Source organism: Sceloporus undulatus, chromosome 1, assembly GCF_019175285.1.
Source record: "Sceloporus undulatus isolate JIND9_A2432 ecotype Alabama chromosome 1, SceUnd_v1.1, whole genome shotgun sequence".
In the NCBI taxonomy this organism is placed as follows: Eukaryota; Metazoa; Chordata; class Lepidosauria; order Squamata; family Phrynosomatidae; genus Sceloporus; species Sceloporus undulatus.
Genome location: NC_056522.1, coordinates 254,555,842 through 254,576,406, shown reverse-complemented (window position 1 = coordinate 254,576,406; position 20,565 = coordinate 254,555,842). Strand labels below are relative to the sequence as shown.

The 20,565-nt window shown below is 39.7% G+C and overlaps 2 pseudogenes; one reads left to right on the top strand and one right to left on the bottom strand.

Annotated features, from left to right (window-relative positions):
* Nucleotides 1–5,864: 5,864 nt before the first annotated feature.
* LOC121926190 lies at nt 5,865–6,764 on the top strand (annotated as a pseudogene).
* A 5,505-nt stretch (nt 6,765–12,269) lies between these two features.
* On the bottom strand, nt 12,270–13,254 carry LOC121926184 (annotated as a pseudogene).
* Nucleotides 13,255–20,565: the final 7,311 nt, after the last annotated feature.

Genomic DNA, 20,565 nt, shown 5'->3' with positions numbered 1-20,565 from the left:
GCCTGACCAAGGCAGAATAGAATGGCACTATTATTTCCCTTGATCTAGACACTATATTTCTATTGATGCAGCCTAGAATCATGTTGGCCTTTTTAGCTGCTGCATCACACCTCTGACATATGTTCAACTTGTGGTCTACTAGGACTCCTAGATCCTTTTCACGTGTAGTCTTGTTAAGCCAGGTGTCTTCCGTCCTATATTTATGCATTTCATATTGTCTGCTTCAGTGCAGTATCTTACAATTCTCCCTGTTGAAGTTCATTTTGTTAGTTTTGGTCCAGCTTTCTAATTTATTAAGGTCATTTTTAATCCAAAACCCACAAAATAGTGATATATTCATTGGCCACTTGAAATGCACAAAATACATCATACAAGCTCTTAAAGCTCCACTGGTTCAAAAAAAATTTAATCATGTAGAAGAAGAAAAGTGACAATGGTACAGTCACAGGACTACATTTTGTATTAATCGTTGTTTCTTTTGTTGTTCCGTTGAAAGTCTCCCTCTTGGCCATGTGGGGACCAGGATTAAAGGGCAATAATAGACCTCAAATGTTATTGCCTGTCTTTTATTGCCTTTTGCCTCTGGCCCCAACATGGCCAAGAGGGGAAATGGCCTTGGCTTGCATTGAGGTTCCTTCAGAATAGCTGAACTACAACAGAAACAACATCTGATACAAAATGCAGGCTTGTGACTCTCCCATCATCATCTTGCTTCTGCATGATTTTAAAAACATATTTTGCCTGATGAAGAAGCCAGTGGAACGTCAAAAGCTAGCATTTGTGCATTTCAGTTGGCCAGTAAAGCTATCACTCTTTTACAATTTATGCATATCTTGACATCCTTTCATAGGCCCTTATTGCAAGAGAAAAGAAAGAGGAAACAGAGGAAACAAAGTGAGAGAGTACTGGCTTTCTCTGTGCCTCTTTGCATCCTATTGTAGCACTTCTGCTCCTCTTCCTGAGGCAGATGATTGTAAAAGCATGCCTTTTGTCAAACAGATTTTTCCAGCATGCCAAAATGCATGTTTTTACTATCATCTCCCTTAAGAAGAAAATGGAAGTGCTACAACTTCATGCAGAGAGGCATAGTGAAAGCCTGTAGTCTCCCATTAGTTTTGTCTTGCTGTTCTCATGCAATAAGGCTTCTAGGCAGGTGAGGGTTTCAGCAGACATTTGACAGCTAACTGCTCATGGGCACAGGCCTTTTCACATTCTGTGTTGTCCATACTTTTTCTTCTTTTTAGTGATCTTTTTAAATTGTTTTTAATTTTATTGATAGCTTAATTATATTTTTAAATTTTGTATGAGGTTTTGTTAGCTATATTTTGCATCATCATCATCATTTTCAGCATGCACTCTAGCTTTTGGAAACGTAAAGCACAATGGTGGCCTGAGGATACTCTCTAGCACAATTAACAAGTAGGCCACAGAATGCTTTGTTCTTCCCTGCTAAAGTGAGTCATATAAAAGAACTTGATGCAGTGTAGTCCTCACAGAAGAGGACCGAGGAAAGCATGGGGGTAGGGAGGTAGAATATACTCTGTGTCTTTGGGGTCCCCCCCCCCCCCCCCCGTGGGAACAAAAACTTTGAAAATGAAGTACTTTTCCAGTATGGCACCAAGGAGGCCCTTTTTGTCTGTATATTACCTCTAATTACTGTGATTTGAAAATGCTCATAGCAAGATACAGGTGATGTTCAATCCACAATTATCCAGCTTAGATTTCCATCAGGCAATACAAACAATAACTCAGCCAGGAAAGGGCTCATTATTACACATGGAATTATTCATGTTATGCCACTGCAGCATCCTAATAGGTATTTTTATAATTTGCACATACCGCACCTCTTCCCACCCATCTCTGCACCCAGCTGCCTTCCGCTCCTCAGGGGCCTGGCCTCCAGTGGCAGAGTGATGGATGCAGAAGCCTCAAAAGCAGCAGCTTCCTGTAATGAGGCAGCGGAATATGCCTTTACATGCTTCTCAGGTAAGTCTAACAATAGGAGCGAGCAAAGGAGACCCGACTCTGAATATGGGGTTCTTGCTTTTTTTATGGGTTGCCAAGTAATAATGAGAAATTGTTGTGCTCCTTGGTATGGAAGCCTCAGTGATTTATCTTGGGTGCAAAAAAGCATGGAGTTTTCTGAGCCCAGGTTTCTAAGTTGGGAGCAAAGTGTTTTGAGCTTCAAGGGGAAAAAAATAGGCATCTTTTCTATAAGTGCAATGATTATTATACAGTAATATTTGGAGCTGAATTTCAAGTACGCTATTTTCATCCCAGTAAGCTATTTTCAGTGTAAAAGGAAAATTAACATTGACAATAATAATGGCTCTGAATATGTAAAAAGTGCTTTTTCTCCTCACCAGTGTCTGACAGTACATCCTATATTTGACAAGTGTGGTCTCCAGATTAGCAAGTGCAGTTTCTGGTCACACCTGAGTTCTACCACTTCCCTGTTTTACAAATTTGCCATTGAGGGCACTTTCACACATAGAGTACATATTCAATTTTTCGTTCTCACTTAAATTCACCAGTAAAACATATGTTGATCTGCATGTACAAGGTAGTTCTCATTTTGTCTTATACTGGTAAGAAGAGTCATCAGTAGTACAAAAATAACTGATTTCACACATCCCTGTGAAAACAGATAGGGCAGAGATGGGCTCATGAAAAACAACAATTTTAAAAAAAAGAATTGATAATATTGTGACATCGGCATATAAACACATTTCTTTTCTCCCATTGTCATCTCTGATTAAAAAAAGTTTTACAGGTTTTTGACATACTCCTGCACAGCCTATTTTTGTTGTTTGTTGTTGTGTACCTCCAAGACATTTTTGATTTATGGTGACCCTAAGATGAACCTGCCATGGGGTTTTCTTGGTAAGATTTGTTCAGAAGAGGTTTGCCATTGTCATTCTCTGAGGCTGAGAGAATGTGACTTGCCCAATGTCATGCAGTGGGGTTTTATTTTATGCTCAAGTAGGGAATTGAACCCTGATCTCCAGAGTCATAGTCCAACACTCAAACCACTACACCACACGGGCTATTTACCAGAGGCAATAATGGAATGATAAGGGCATAGCTCTCAGATAGTGTTACCCGGTTTTCAAAATAGCAATAAAGGGCAGTTGAAATGCATGATATGCAAGGTTGACAATCAGGAAGCAGCTGTTAGCAAGTTTGTATTCTATCTAAATACAGAATGAAAGTATGGATTTCTCTTAATTATGTGTTTCTCCGTAAAATTAATATATCATCTACATTCATAAATTACATGATGCACACATTTGTCTTTATGCAGGCCCACACTGAAAAATATGAGAGGGGTGGCACCATGTTTATAATACATAAAAGGTAACGCTTTTCAACTCTCAAACTGGGGACATCCTTTACAGTAAGAGACACCAACCAAGTCACATTCTCTCATCCTCAGAGGATGACATTGGCAAACCCACTCTGAAGAATCTTATCAAGAAACCCCCATGATAGGTTCACCTTAGGGTCACTATAAGCTGCAAATGATGTGAAGGCACACCACCACAACAATAACAACAGACACCTACCAACACTATAAGGATAAGCTTTCTGACTCTTGAATTAGGAATATCCCTTATAATAAGGGGCACCCCAGCAACTCTACTCTCATACCTCTTATGCACTCTAGTGAAAAAAAACGGCCCAGCATTAGCTGTCTCCAGCTTTCAAGAGTTTAAATGCTCTTAAAATCAGCTGTTTGCTTTGTAAGACTGGCATCATTCTTAACCTTCAGTTACGCCATAAACATATTTTACTGACAGGTCTATTGGAATCCACAAAACCCTAGATTCTTACAAGAATAGCCCAAACAGTGGGAGTTGTCAAGGGCTGCCATTCTTCCATCCTCTGTACATTATCAGTATTATTACCATTGACTGGTTTTTGACTGCTGTGACCTGTCCACATTCTCTCCCACAATTTGCATGCTAGCTGTATTTTTTGTTGTTGTTGAAAAAATTTAGTAACTCAAAGAAAAATGTGTACATACATATGTAAGTATTCCCCCTCACAAGTTGGATCTAGTGCTCTTTTAATGCAAATACAGGATCTTGCTGCTGCTTTTGAGGCTTCTGCATCCATCACTCTGCCACTGGAGGATCTGCAGGAAGCAGCAGCTGAATTGTATCCCAGAGCTGCATTTTCATCCCTTCCAACAATCCCCCAGGTTTTTTGTTAAACAGTTGCATGAATTTTCCCCATTATTTGGACACAAAATGGTGGACTGTAGATAACTGGCCAGCAGCAGTGAACCTTGAACAAGGAGCAGCAGGAGTCACTTTATTCCAGTCAGACTACTGGTCCACATGGCTCAGTGGTGTCTGACAATGAGTCTCCAGGGTTTCAGGTAGGAATATTTTCCAGTCCTAGATATGGAGATGGTAAGGACTGATGATAAGGAGATGGTAAGGACTGGTGTGGAAAGTGTGTGTTCTGCCAAGGTGCTACAGTGGGGCAGAAAAGGAAAACATCAAAGTCAGGAAGCAGCACACTGCCCCTGAGTTGCTTGCACAGGGATGCACACATCTACATCCTTTCCAATGCATATGAGAAATGTGGGGGGGGGGGCATAAGAGAGAAGCATCCTGTTTTCTAATATTAAATGATCCTGTTGAGTTGGTAGGAATTCACTACCTCTAACATACAACAACCGTCAACTCCTCAAGACTATCCTGGGGTGGAAGGCTTCTCCTCTATAGCAATTGAGTGGCCAGCGGAGATCAGAGCCTTTTTGGTCTACGTCTGGTTACAGGACTTTCTCACAGCTCGCTTTGCTCAGTAACATTATGAGACTTTTTGTACATTTCCAATTATATTTCATATTTTGAAACTTTGTGGAAGCTTTATTTGTATAAAACCTTTTTTATATAAAAAAGTATCCCGCAGAAAAAAAATCTGTTTTCTATGCAAAAACATTGGTTTTATCTCAATAAAACTTTTGCAAAGGCAGTGGAAAGTGTGTCTAAAAATCTAAAAATAAAATCTTGTGATGGCTAACCATTTCTTGCACAGATTGTCTTAAAGTACTGAGACACCATTACTCATTGAAGATGAGAAAATGCACAAGTATTGCTTACATCTTAATGTTGTATCCTATTGAATTTCAAGGTGTTTGTCTTAATAATAATAACACTGTTTATTTATAGCCCACTTTTCCAAAAGAGGAGATACAGTAGGACTGTGGAGAAGAGGGAGGGAAATGTGAAAAAGACAGCTTTCTCCAGCACATATGAGAAATGTAGGGGATAGTTTATAAAGATAGTTGCAAGAACAGCAGCAGGATACTGGAATTTCTTTCATATGGAGGAAAAGACAGACACAAAAAGTAGTCTGATGTTGATCTGTCTTCTTCTGGAAAAGCAGTGCTGGCACACCAGCCAAAGCTGTACAAAAGCAATCCTCGCTACCATTGCAATCCTGACTCCTAAAAACAAAGCTAGGCCAGGGACCCCTGCAAGCTAAGAACTTCTGTCTTCAATGAGAGTGCAACCAGCAGTGTCTGGTGGATCTGTGTCAATAGGATAGTAAATCTGCTCTAGGTTTTATTGTAAAAAGCAATTGGGTGATAGGATTCGGTACCTCAGAAATCTTCTTAAACTCTGGGCTAAAATCCAGGATGGATTCACCATCCTACTTGCATGGAAGCCACTGGCCACCACTTTATGAAATACAACAAGGTGATTTAAAAGAATATTTACTATCATTGTTCTGTTTCAGGGGAGAAGCAAAGGAAATAATTTTCTAGAACCAATTCAGTTCACAGATTGATTCCTCTTCTTGAGTCCTCTGCCACTGAACCAGAAGAAGTAAAATAAAAACTAGAAGCAATGGTGACATGGAATTATAGTACAGTACCTGAGTTCATTCTCCTTGGCTTCACAGATCGTCAAGAGATTAAGGCACTACTCTTTGTTATCTTCTTGTCCATCTATGTGACCACTGTGCTTGGAAATGTTGGCATCATGGTGTTAATCTGGATCAGCCCCTGCCTGCATAGTCCAATGTACTTTTTCCTCAACAATCTGGCTGTCCTAGACCTCAGCTATTCTTCTACCATTACACCCAAGATGCTGATGAATTTTTTAACAAAGAGGAGCAGTATTTCATTCCCAGGATGCATTGCACAATTGTATCTGTTTGCTTCCTTTGCAGATTCGGAGTGCCTTCTTTTGGCTGCCATGGCATACGACCGCTATGTGGCCATTTGTAATCCATTACTTTATCCAGTTCTCATGTGCCGCAAGGTTTGTGTCTTTCTGGTAGCTGGCTCTTTTCTCACAGGCAGCATGAGCTCCTTGGTACACACTTGCTTTACTTTCCGCCTTTCCTTCTGCAACTCCAATGTGATCAACCATTTTTTCTGTGACATCCCTCCATTGTTAGCCCTCTCCTGTTCCAACACCTACATCAATGAGGTCCTCCTTTTTGCCCTGTGTGGTTTCATCCAAAGTAGCACTTTCTTGTTCATCCTGATCCCTTTAGCTTGTATCCTTTGCACTGTCTTGAAGATCCCCTCAGCAAAAGCCCGCTATAAGACTTTTTCAACTTGCACTTCCCATTTGAAGCTGTTGTTCTTTTCTATGCACGCTCCTTTTCATGTATCTGCGTCCAAGTTCCAGCTTGCCTTTGACCAGACAAAATCATTGCTCTTTTTTATACTTGTGGTGTTTCCCATGTTGAACCCCTTGATCTACACCTTGAGGAACAAAGAAGTGAAGGGGCCTTGAAAAGAGCATTGGAAAGAAATGTGTGCTATCATTAGGGTGAATACTAGATTGGTGGGGGGGGAACCCTCACTAAAAATTACTAATTCTTAATTAAACAGGCTGTTTGAATGGTTTAGACACCATGTCAACAGTTCTTACTTTCTTGCCTCCTCTACATATGAACAAGGCAAAAAAAAAAAAACATCTTGTTATTGTCACTGAAATTTCCACAATCGGCACAAAATTTCTCTGCACAAAATTACTTTATCTTTCTCTGACTGAAGAGGTGCACTCCTTCTACCGATGGTCATCCTCTTCCACTGAGCGTGCAGCTTCGGGGAGGAACACACATGAAGCAGTGAAGCACAGCATACACACAGCAAGCATGTGGGGGGGACTTTCTGATTGAGAAAAAAATGCAAAACGATCCTCTGATGCTTCTACTTTTCATAGGTAACACCACTATTGTAGTTAAGCTATGCACTTAGTTTAATTTACATGTTTTTTGGTTGAATCATTCTCACAGGTGCAAAAACAAAAAAACCTCTCTTAAGAAGATCAACATAAAATCACTCTGCCACAGGCAACAAAAATTTGTGGCTTCTTTCACATCTCAGAAAGAAACAAGGAAGATTAGCATACAGTACCTAAAAGAAAGCAGAGGCACACTCATTCTATGATGGGGTGTGTGGAAGATAATTATCCATATACTCAAGTGTAGGAGTAGATATAAAGTCCTGTATTGTAAGGGAAGCTTGATTAATTTAAATTTGTTTCTTGGCTTTTCTGTAAGTACTTACCATCACCCTTTTGATTGTCTCGGGTGATTCATAATCTGGCATCAGTACCTTCACGTTATGCAAAAGTCACTCATTGTTGTGTAATGAGGATTCAGCCACTTCAAAGAAGCACTGTCAAAAGAAGACTGGTCCCTACTACACACTTTCAGCAAGGTGTTGCTGGCTCACACTGACATCTGATATACAGAGGCTGTTACTCAAGCCGGCACCATTATTTAAGAAATTGTGCTTCTGCCCAGTAGCTGTGACACTGCCAATCCCATCTGGTCATGTGGCATGTCACTGAGGGTAAACAAAACTCATTCAGGGGAAGGAATTATCTCATGCTGAAACAGACCTCCCTTTGATGTAAGCTTGTTTGCTTTCAGTGACATTCTACTAGCCAAATTTGATTGCGTACAGTGAGAACATTATGCTTAATAGGATTCAAAGGCTTTCATGGCCACATCCTAGTTTTGTGGGATTTTCGGCTATGTGGCCATCTTCTAGAACATGGCCCCATAGCCTGAAAAACCCACAAAAACTTATAGGATTGTTCCTGGAGACATGTGAACTGGCCATGATGACACACAGAATCATAGAGTTGGAAGAGACCAGAAGTTCATCCAGTCCACTCCCCTGCCATGCAGGAATTCAAATCACCCCTACAAAGGGCCATCCAGCCTCTTTTAAAGACCCCCAAAGAAGGAGCCCCACAACACTCGGGAAGTGTGTTCCACTGTTCCACTATCTGGGAGTTCCTCCTAATGTTTAGGTGGATCTCTTTCCTGTAGTTTGCATCCATTGTTCCATTTCCTATTCTCTGGAGCAGCAGAAAACAAACTCGTATGACCTCTCTGTAATACTTAAAAGGGCTGTCATATCACTCTTAACCTTCTCTTCTCCAGGCTAAATACACCCATTTCCCTAAGTCTTCCTCATAGGGCATGCCCAGATTGACTCAGGCCAGATTTTTTTTGGGGGGGGGGACATAAGGCCCTTATTACAACAGTTGTACTGGCTGGAGATATTGTATTACCAAAAACCATGTCTATCCTTATGGGATACAGTTGTTTGGATTGCAAGTGGGTTTATTGCACTCAAAATGCCACCACTGTCACTGGGTAACTGCAACCCACATGCAGCCCGAGTCCCAGCCATGCTTAGCTGGCTGATTTTAAAGACGGGAGTTTTCCTCTTTGAAAATCAGCCGCTGCATGCGGGTTGCAGCCCTGGTGGCAGTGGTGACATTTTGAGTGCAATAAAACCTCTTGCAATCTAAACTGACTATATCCCATCAGGGATAAGACATGTTTTTTGGCAATGCAACAATCTCTGCTATTATCCATTCAGGGCACAAATCAAAATGTGATTTTGTCTTATGACAGCTTGGCTTCTGGATATCTAAATGACCTTATAGAAGCCTGTGCAGTTTTAAAGATTTTTGAGGAGGTACTTTTCGTGATGCTGCTACCTTCCCAGTACGTTTGGTTATGATGCAAGAGAGGCCTGCTAACTGCGCTTTCAGACTATGGAACTTCCATCTAAGGTTGTGTGCTCCCCTTGTTGTCTCCTTCCCCATTGTCTTTCCACAAGCTGACAAACATCTTTCTTATATTGACATGCTTTTGGCAATTATAGTCTGCTGTAGAGTGGGCTTTTAATGAGCGATGTTATTTTTTTTTTCTTTCTTTTCTCCCCCCCCCCTTTGTTTATGTTTTCCATGCAAATCATGCTCATTCTTACCTACTAGGAATAATTATAGACCAAAACATGTTGGATAAAGGACCATTCTTTAACTATTTCAATATTAAACTTTAAACTTAATGATCTGCAGGTGAGAGGAGCCCTATATGGCTAGGAGCAGGCTATTGGCACACCGTATCTCCCTGTATGGACGCCGGGTTCTGAGATCCTCAGGAGAGCAATTGCAAGTACATTTCTATACTGCTTATCAGTGCACTTAAGCACTCTTTAAGTGGTTTACAGTATAAGCTAATTGCCCCCAAGAAGCTGGGTACTCATTTTTGCAACCATTTTAGTGCCCTTCTCTCTGTCCCACTACCATCACAAACATGATTGGTGGGGACAGGACATGGGCCTTCCATGGCTGCCCCTAGACTGTGGAACTCACTTCCCAGGAAGACTAGAATGGCCTCCTCTTTGTTTCCTTTCTGCTGGCTGGCTAAGACCTTCTTTCAAGGGCATTTAAAACAGAAGGTTTTTAAGATAGGCTCGGTGTGGTATTCTTTTAAGAATGTTAAACACGTTTATCTTTTTAATATATTTTATTCTTTTACATGCATCTGTTTCAATGGTATAATTTAATTCGTTTTAATATACCTTTTCTTGTTTTTAATTGTACTGTTTTTAAGCTTGTAAGCTGCTCTGATTCCCAGTTTTGGGGAAAGAGTCGGATTAATAAATAGAACAACAACAACAAGGTACTGACTGAGAAAGAGAGCCCTAATCTGGCCTTCTCTCCTGTGGCCAGAATTCAGCCAGCTCTCAACAAAGGAGACTTTCCTGGGGAAACCTTCCTCTGCACACACAAATATCAGACATCTCTTTCCTGTCCTCTGGTCCCTGTGTGCAGCTCTCTGCATGTTAGGTTAGGTTGCTTAGCCTGCTGTAGCCATGAGTATATCGGGACAGGTGAGCAATGCGGAGATTGTTGTATGGAACCATGGTCATGCAGCTCCCTCGTTTGTGTGGAGAAAGAATGTGAAGCAGGGTGACCAGATGTCATTACCTCAAGAAAGGACAAGGTACCACAAAATGTAGAACATTCAAGAAAAATGTAGGACATCACAAATAACACTAAAAACATTAATTTAATATTGTTTATTTACAGCTTCATTACATGTACAGTATTTTATTACACATATACTCAACCATATTTTTTGATGAACTTAAGTGGGATACAGACCGCCCAAAAAGGGCGGTCTGTCTGCACCTTGTTTTGCTGCACGGGGAGCCACAGCAAAAAACCACACAGCTCCCTCACGCAGCAAAAGAACCCACAAAAAGTGGGTTCTTTTTGCGGTGCCATTGTGACGCACAGTGCACCAATGGTGCACTCACGGCATCACAATGACGCCGGGATGTGCAGACACTAAGCTTGTCACGTCAAAATGGTGGCACCCATTGTACAGGGCGCCGCCATTTTGACGCCCTTGTCACGTGCTAGGGGTGAGGCACGTATGGGCGGTGCGTCCTTGGTTAACCCCTACACATGAGTCATGTGGTTATATATGCTTTGTGTATTCAAAAATACACAAAATGCAACCAAAAAAATACTGCGTTTTGCTTTCTCATAAAGTGAAGATATTGTTGTGGTGATATCTATGAACAACCCTATATAGTTATGATACATCATAACTATTCATAGGAACTTAGGGCCCGAAAAGACAGGCCAAAATAAAGCTGCTTCAGGTCACTTTGAAGGTATGCTGTTTAAATGACACACACATCTTAAGAGGCCAGAAGCTGCCCCAAAGCTGTGCTCTAGTCCTTAGGACGGGAGTGTGGTTTTTGCTGCAGCTTACGGCCTCTTAGAACGCATGCAGCATTTAAACAGCATGCCTCCAAAGTGACCTGAAGTAACTTTATTTTGGCCTGTCTGTTTGGGCCCTATGAACTTATTGGACCCATTTCTTGAATAACAAGATAGGGCAGTACTGTTAATCCTCATGCCTTAGCTTAATTACGAACCATATGGGCTATTCCCAGTTGTGAATCAATTTATGCTTAAGCAACCCATTAACCTGTTAGCATTTGCCCCTTCCCTTGCTGTTAATTTAATTAAGGAATATATTCATATGAACAAAGGAAGAGGAATGTGATTGAGTCCCTTCTTTTGAAATGAATGGGGAAGTTTGAAGGTGTTCCATGTACAACTAGACTTGATGATCCTTTAACAAATGGCTGAACTGGAGGTAAACAGTATCCTTCCTTTAGATGAATTTATATAATCCATTTGCAAAGTGCAACTCCCTCCACACATTCCAACAGCTCCCACATGGGGGGGGGGGACACCTCAAAAATGGCATATCATCCAAAGACATTATTCAGAGAACACTTCATCAGAGTTGCATTCATTCACATTGCATGAAGCATATAAACACATAACTCAGAGCATATTTGTGTGAAAGTTTAGCACAAGTAAATTAAAAAGTTGTAAGGTCTTCAGCTTCCTTTATAGAAATGCTTAGCTGCACACATTCAACATATAAATACATGGATTGACCAAAAGGTTTAAGTTAGTTTTATTTTTTAAAAAAACCTTAAAGAAATTAATCACTTTAATCTAGCATTTGAATGTAGTGCTGGAGAAGAGTTTTATGGATACCATGGGCAGCTAAAATGAATGGTTCCACAGTCAATCAATCCTGACTCTCACTAGATGCAAAGGTAACTATTCTGAGAATATCGTACTTTGGCCATATCAAGAGACAATGTGACTCACTGGAAAAACAATAAGCTTAATAATGTGTAAGGCCATAGGAAAAGAGGGAGACAGGTGGATGATTTAAGTAAGCAAGCCATGGCCTTGTGTTTGCAGGACAGAAGGAGCAGTTGATGACCAGGACTCCTGGAGGTGTCTCTTTCAATAGCGCTGCCAAATGAAGTGAACTTGAGAGTATATAAAACACAAACAATATAATCATGAAAGCAAAAACGTCTCATGAAATCTGTCAGTAGATTTTTACAGATCCATAGCTTTAAGTTTTATTTGCAAGTGATGTTACACAACCAAAATCAAATTGGATTTTTTGCTATGAGTTGGACTGAGACAAGTCACAGTCCTTTTGAACACCATGAGGTTTCTTTGCAATAATTTGCTGAAAGTATCCTTCACTTCTTCATTTCTTAGACTGTAGATCAAGGGATTCAACATGGGGAAAACCATTGTATAAAACACTGAGATTTTTTGTCTCTATCCAGAAAGTATCTTGAGCTTGGCCTCAAATAGGTGAAGAGTAGAGTGCCATAGTACAAAGTGACAGCTATCAAATGGGAGTGCAAGTCGAAAAAGCCTTTTGGCGGCCCTCTGTAGAATGGATCCTCAATATGGTACAAAGAATACAGGCATAAGAGGTGAGGATGAACAAGAATGTGCTACTTTGGATGAAACCACACAGGACAAAAAGAGAATTTCATTGATGTAGGTGTTGGAACAGGAGAGGGTTAACAAGGAGGGATGTCACAGAAGAAATGGTTGATCACATTGGAGTTGCAGAAGGAAGGTGGAAGTAAAGCAAGTGTGCACTAAAGAGGTCATGCTGCCTGTGAGAAAGAGCCAGCTCCAGAAGGACACAAACCTTGTGGACATGAGCACTGGATAAAGTAGTGGATTCAAATGGCCATATAGCGTCGTATGCCATAGCAGCCACAGGAGACACTCTGCATCTGCAAAGGAGCAAAACGATACATTTGTGCAATGCATCCTGGGAATGAAATAGTGCTCCTCTTTGTTAAAAAATTGATCAGCATCTTGGTGTAATGGCAGAGGAGTAGCTGAGGTCTAGAACAGCCAGATTGTTGAGGAAAAAGTACATTGGACGATGTAGACGGGGACTGATCCAAATTACCAAGATGATGCCGATGTTTCCAACTAGAGTGGCCACATAGATGGCTAGAAAGAGCACAAAGGGGCTACTTGTATCTTTTGATTGTCTGTGAAACCAAAAAGATAAATTCAGTAACTGTAGTGTGATTTTTCTTGTCATTTCATCGGTTCTCACGTCATTCTCTGAAGCTATGGCAACCTTTGAGGTTGCAGGGATGGATTTGAGTAGGGACAGCAAAGAAAGTTGTTTCAGAATTGTTTTTCCTTCTTCTGTTGTCTGAAAGAGTTGATTTTTCATTAACATCCTATAGTATGTTTACATATACAGTTAAAACTATCAAACTGAAACCTTCTCAGTCTTGTCACCAGCATAAAATATTCATTTTCAACTGATGGAGTTACAAGTTGAGTTTCCCTTATCAAAATGCTTGGGATCAAAAGTGTTTTGGATTTGGATATTTTATTTATTTGTTGGATTCTGGATATTCACATATACAGTGAGCCCGTGCCATATGTGGGCTTCACTTCTGTGGCTTTCAGCATACACTGAAGCCGGGGACAATCTAATAAATGGCACCACCCGCATGCACACACCCCATTATTTTTAATGGGGCACAAGCATACGTCATTTTCCACTTATGTCGGGGGGGGGGGTCCAGAGTGTATCCTCACGTAAGTAAGGGAGCACTGTACATAATGATAGTCTTGGGAGATAAGACTCAAGTCTAATGTAAAATTTGTTTATGTTTTGTTACATCTTATACACATAATCTGAAGGCAATTTAACACCTAATATTTAATATTTGTGCATGAATCAAGCTTGTGTACATTGAATCATCAAAAGCAAAGTGTCACTATCTCAGCCACACATGGGGAGAATTTTGGATTTGGAGTATTTTGGAATTTGGATTTCTGAGAAGGAATACTCAATCTGTACTATTCCAAAATGAATTGAGATCTCTAGCACTACACATCTTGAAAAACATTAAACAAAAGACAAAGGTGGCATAAGTGTCCCCTCACTGCTGCAGCACAGCACTGATTACACAAGGGCCTAAGTCACATAGGTAATCTATACAAAAATAGCAGTCTCCACTAGAAATGAGGGGTTACATTATTTCAGTTTGCTTTGATCAAAATGTATCATTTTCCAGAACCAAAGGCAGTTTATAACTGAAGCCCACAAATTTCCAAGCTTGCAAGGGAATATGTTCACCACCACCTGCACTGGAACTGTACCTTCAGGAAATTCACATGAAAATAGAACATTATGTTATTGTTAATAAACATTATTATCAACAATTATGTATAAACATTATTATCAATTAGAGAGATCACGGTTTAAGTCTTAGCTCTACCAAGGACTTACTGTGTAGGTGAGTTTTCCTCTTGGCTTGAGCTTCTCATCTGCAACTGAAAGATGACTGCCCTCCTTTGTGTATTGAGAACTAAACAATGATGGTTACAAATAATATCAAATAAGACAGAACATTCCAGAATAAATAAAATGGAGATTGCCATCACTAATGGGGCAGCAAGTACATAGGGGGTTTCATGGAGGTGGAGAGTCAGGTCAGTGAAGGAGCAGACAGACAGTCAAAATAGGTGAATTCATTTTTTTTAAAAGCAGATTCTGCAGTCATGACATCTTCAGTTGACAAGAGAAGGCTGCAGAAATTAGTTTACACATAGCAATGCACACAGGCATTCAGAGAAAAGGTGGCCAGAAAACATACATAAAATTGTGGCTGGTATTCAGTATTGCAGTGATGGATTCATAACCTAGAGGTACATGCATCTGTGAGGGAATGCTGTGGATATAGTATATCTTGATTTCAGTAAGGCCTTTGACAAAGTTCCCCATGATATTCTTGCAAACAAGCTTGTAAAATGTGGGCTAGACAAGGCAACTGTTACATGGATTTGTAATTGGTTGACTGGCCGAAGCCAAAGGTGCTCAACAATGGCCCCTTTCATCTGGAGAGAAGTGACCAGTGGGGTCCCACGGGCTCTGTCCTGGGCCCAGTGCTATTCCACATCATCAATGACTTGGAGGACAAAATTGGGGGCATACTTACCAAATTTGCGATGACACCAAAATTAGGGGGAATAGCTAATACCCAGAGGACAGGATCAAGATTCAAAATGACCTGAACAGACTAGAAAACTGGGCCATAGCTACAAATGAAATTCAACACAGAGAAATGTAATGTCTGCACTTGGGGGAAAAATGAAAGCACAGATATAGGATGGGGACACCTGGCTGAATGATACGTGTGAAAGGGATCTAGGAGTCCAAGTAACCAAAGTTGAACATGAGCCAACAATGCGATGCGGCAGCTAACAGGCCAATGCAATTTTAGGCTGCATCATAGAAGTATAGTGTCTAGATCAAGGGAAGTCATAGTGCCACTATATTCTGCTCTGGTCAGGCCCCACCTGGAATATTGTGTCCAGTTCTTGGCACCACAATTCAAAAGGACATTGAGAAACTGGAGGTGTCCAAAAGGAGGGACTAAAATGGTGAAAGGTCTGAAAACCATGCCCTACGAGGAACGACTTAGGGAGCTGGGGATGTTTAGCCTGGAGAGAGAAGATTAACAGGTGATATATAGCCCTGTTAAAATTTGAAGGGATGTCATATTGAGGAGGGAGCAAGCTTGTTTTCTGCTGCTCCAGAGACTAGGACCCGAAGCAATGGATGCAAACTGCAGGAAAAGAGATTCCACCTCAACATTAGGGGAACTTCCTGACAGTAAGGGCTGTTCGACAGTGGAACAAACTCCGCCGAGTGTAGTGGAGTCTCCTTCATTGGAGTCTTCAAGCAGAGGCTGGATGGCCATCTGTCGGCGGATGCTTTGATTGTGATTTCCCTGCAGGCAGGGGTTGAACTGGATGGCCCTTGCGGTCTCTTCCAACTCTATGATTCTCATGATTCTATGAAATCTCATGCTACCAGCTTCTTTCTTTTAGTTATTCTCAAAGGTGCTACAAGATCCCTTGCACACTAATTCTCAGACTAGTACACTATATCTTTGAACTCTACCAACATGGTTTGTATTCAGTAGGACTATGTAGTTTTACTGGTAACCTACATCAATGTATTCTACTCCATTATAGTCTGATTCCTGGCAAAACCACCTCTGCATATTGACAATGTGCAATGTTTACTAATAAATGCATGGCTAAATTAACAGAAATCAATACCTTATTTGGCATGTAGGTAAATATTTTTGTTGATAGCCACACGCTGATGGTCAGCCTCCTGTATCATGAATTTTGACAGCCTCTAATTGCTGTTTGAAAACCTGGCAGCCCTAGCCTCAGACACATCCTGCTCTCTTGGGTGCAAAAAGACTGCGAAACCTATCAAAATTCCTTCTGCTTTCTGGCCATTGTTATTACAGATAACAGATCAGAGAGAGGATGCTGTTTGATGTTCCTCATCACATGCACAATATAAAATGCCCACTCCCCGCTTCTCTTTTGGTCCATTTGTGACCTCAAAGAAAGAATTATGGGTGAGGAAAAATCTTTTTAGCGCTTGTGTAAATACTGATCCATTCCCTTCCTTCATGCTGATCAGCATCTCTGCTAGAGGTGGGCTTTTAATCCACAATATAAAAAAACTGATGGATGGTAAGGGCCAGCAGTCTTTCTGGCAGTAGAATCTGAGGATTCAATGGAAGTCAGTGGTATGTTGAATACACTGCAGATTCTAATCTTTAATGAACTATCCAGGCATTTTGGGGGATAGTGTTCAACACAAACTAGGTTCAGTACCTTGGACAGTTCCTTTATAAAGTAGACTAAACCTGGGTGGGATTCACCACTCCACAGACATCAAGGCCACCACACTCCATGGACCTCTCCTCAAATAGATTCAGTACTGGATGGATGTTTTAAAGTTCAGACTGGACCTCAAAGCAGGGGTCACCATTCTACTGACATGGAGCCACCAAACGTTTTGTTTTTGCTGTGCTCTGCATAAAATGGAGGAAAGAAATGTGCATGAACAGAGGAAATGATAGCTGTATTGTATAACTTTAGGCTTGAAAGTATGAAGTTAGGTGGGGAAGAGGACAGCAGCAGTTCATTCACTTTCTTGAACAATCTCTGTCTGTTAATTTCTTGGATTTTTTTAAAGAGCTGGCAAATATCGAAAAAGAGACCAAAAACTTGATTAATATAGTAGCCAAGCAAATGGAAATCTCACTTTTGTCATGAATTCACCAAATTGTCATAAACAAACCACCTCTACAAAATATCAGTAACAGTATCATACTTTGCAGTGTGTTTTAAAGAGCATAACAAGAATGTGTGTGAATGCTTGGAAAACTCCAAAGTGCAGCTAAGAGGCATAATGAATGTACAGTATGCACAATTTCTGTCCATTTTTCTGCCAAGATTACACACACACACACACAACACACACACAAGTACAAATACTAATACGATTGCCAGGAATCTTGGAATTCTACTATAAACCAAACTCAACTTGTTGCAATTTACAACAGAGAGCAAAATGTTTCAGAATAAAATGCATCTTTAAAAAAAAAGATTTTAAAAGACTTGTTATAATAATGTCTTATGACTTTACAATTTGATAATTTGATAGTTAGATAACCTGGCATTAATTTGGATTTTTTTGGGGGGGGGGGTCTTGGTTGGTTTTTCCTTTTTGAAGGAAGTGTATAATTTCATATTGTAAACTTTATATTTTATATTTTTAAAAATAAAAATTATTATTAAAATGTCTTATATAGGAAATTCAAAGGTAACTAGATAAAAATCAGCTCATTTTTCAATAAAAATGTAAGTATTATTATTATTATTATTTAAAGATCAAATTAGTATGCATATCTGTCCATGTTCTTGTTGCTGTCCCTCGTTCTTAATTTTCCCCAAAGCAGCCAACAAATCTAGAAGAAGGAGAATAATACAGCAACAAATATAGCATCTTGCTAAGATTATGACAAGGAAAATCTAAAAGATTTTATTATTGTTGTTGTTTTTATAAATTATGAACTTAAAGAATTAATGTAACATTCTACAACAATGGTTCCCAACTTTGATCCTCTGTTTGGTTTGGACTTCACTTTCCAGAAACCCCAGCCATCTTGACAAACAGTCAGGAACTATGGGAGCTGAAATCCACATTATCCGGAGGACTAAAGTTGAGAACTACTGTTCTACATTGTGTGGATACTATCATTCTATAGGGTGCATATGAAAGATTCACTTTTATACTCCAGATTAATCAAGCAAAGGTAATGTCTGTTTCCTGATTCCATGCACTGTCACTTCAGTGTCACCATAGAGATTTGCATGGTGAATAAAGATCTAATCAATGTACCTTATGGGGAGTGAGAGATAATCTGTAACCAACCACTGTCAGATTTGGCATGCATATTGTCAGTAATCCACTCTTGATCAGCAGCACTGTGAGAAGCTTCTGTGGTCTCTCATAGACTATTCATGATTTACCAGAGAGACAATGAGATGAAATATTTGTTTTGTTTTTAGATTGTCTTTCTACCTTACGTAGTACTGTTCTCAGTTTTGCAAGCTGTCTTGTTTTCCTTTGTGGAAAGTATCTTGTCTGAGCTTTCCCATTGCCTCTTGCAGGCTCTTGCAGTGCTTTCCATACCCAGTTGCTTCATGGAGAACCCAAATGTCATAGTAGAGAGAACAAATCCTTTTGCATGCTCAGTTCACTGGATCAAAATCATTGACAACTAACCACATCCCTATTGTACAGAAGATGAATTACTGGAAAAGTGCTGTATCTTAACTTTCTCCAACTGCCTTGTAAATACAAGGTTATCTGGTTAGGGACAATTTACCCAAGTAAATAGAAAAAATATGTAAACAAAAAGCAAGTAAATAAAAAAAATAGAGCTGGGCTATACCATTTATTAGAACTGCTATAGTATTACAAAAATGGGAAAGAAGTGGCTTGAGGTTTTCAGTTCTGCAAAACTGTTCATCACTTGAAAAACATGAATTATGACAGCCTATCCCATGGAGGTTCAGTGTGATCATGTGCAGACTGTAAAACACTGTGTGCAAGTTAAATGTGATATATCTGTCACAAATAATAAGTTACACTCTTCTCCATTGTGAAGTTTCTTATGGGAAAGGCAGAAAACACTGCATATTAAATATTACTATTAAAACAAAATGAAACAAAAAGCATACCAATACTTGAAAACATTTCTTTTTGGACAACAACCCCCAGAACACCCCCCTCCCTAGCCAGGATGGCTATTGAGCATGCTGGTCAGAGGATTCGAGGAGTTTCTGTCCAAGAGTGTGATGTTTAAAAGCTATGGGGGGAAATTAACATAATGAATAATGGGTCTATAAATACTTATTCGGCACCCTTACAAATATTATGAAATATTGCTTCTCAAAGGCTGCAAATATAATTTAAATGTACAATGCCTCCACTAAACAATGTCTACTTAATGCAGCATGTCTGCTTTACCCAATTAAACAACTACATTTACACAATGTTACATTGCCAAAACCTTACCACAAATGCCCTTTTCAGATATTTAGGTTGAAATCCTTTATATACTTATCTAGAAGCAAAACCTATTGAATTGAACAGAACTTACTTCTCTGTAGACATGTCTAGGATTGTATTATGAAAGAAGTGTAAAATAATTATTATTTAATGAAGAAATAGTACTATACATGGCTAGAAGGAAAGATGATCTTAAACCTTTTTTATTCTTTAAAACAGAAACACACAACAGCCAAAATAGTCTCATATTTTGTCTTCAATATAAACACTCAAATATAAACAATTAAATTTGACCCATTTCTTATTAAAGTTTCTCTCACTACTTTATTTCATAAAGTGTTTCATTGACTACCAGTGTAGTCTTCTTACAATTATATTTTAGGTGACTAGGAAACCATTACAACATATTTTATGCAGATTGTTGTTAAAAAGAATTCAAATGAGAGCAGGTTTCCCCAGCTGCATCACTTTTTTAGATATGCCTCATAAAGCTAACTTAAAGATTTCTATTTCTGACCAAGTCACTATCTCCTCTTTTTTCCTTTATCTTGAAATAGCAATCATACCTGTTGGATAGGAGAGGTGGCTGCCAATGCTACTGATGGTTGTTTGCAACATGCAGCATAATGTTACTTTCAAAGAAAAACGAAGTCAGAGCTTTGTCTTTCAAGCTAAAAACTTTTGAGTTAATTAAAATGACCTTTGAATCTCCTGGGAAAGAAGCAAAGAACATGCACAAAAGTGGCTTTAAATCTCAAGTAAAGTTTCTAGTATTTTGTCTCACGTTGTTTAGTAGGAACAACAGCCACTGTTAAAGTTGTCATTTGTGTTTTTCTGAGACATAACCATGTTAGTCTGGGAAGGTGCTACAAGTTCCCTTTCCATACTGCTTGTGTTTTTGTTAACCTGAATCACATCCTATCTTTGCTCACAAACTAT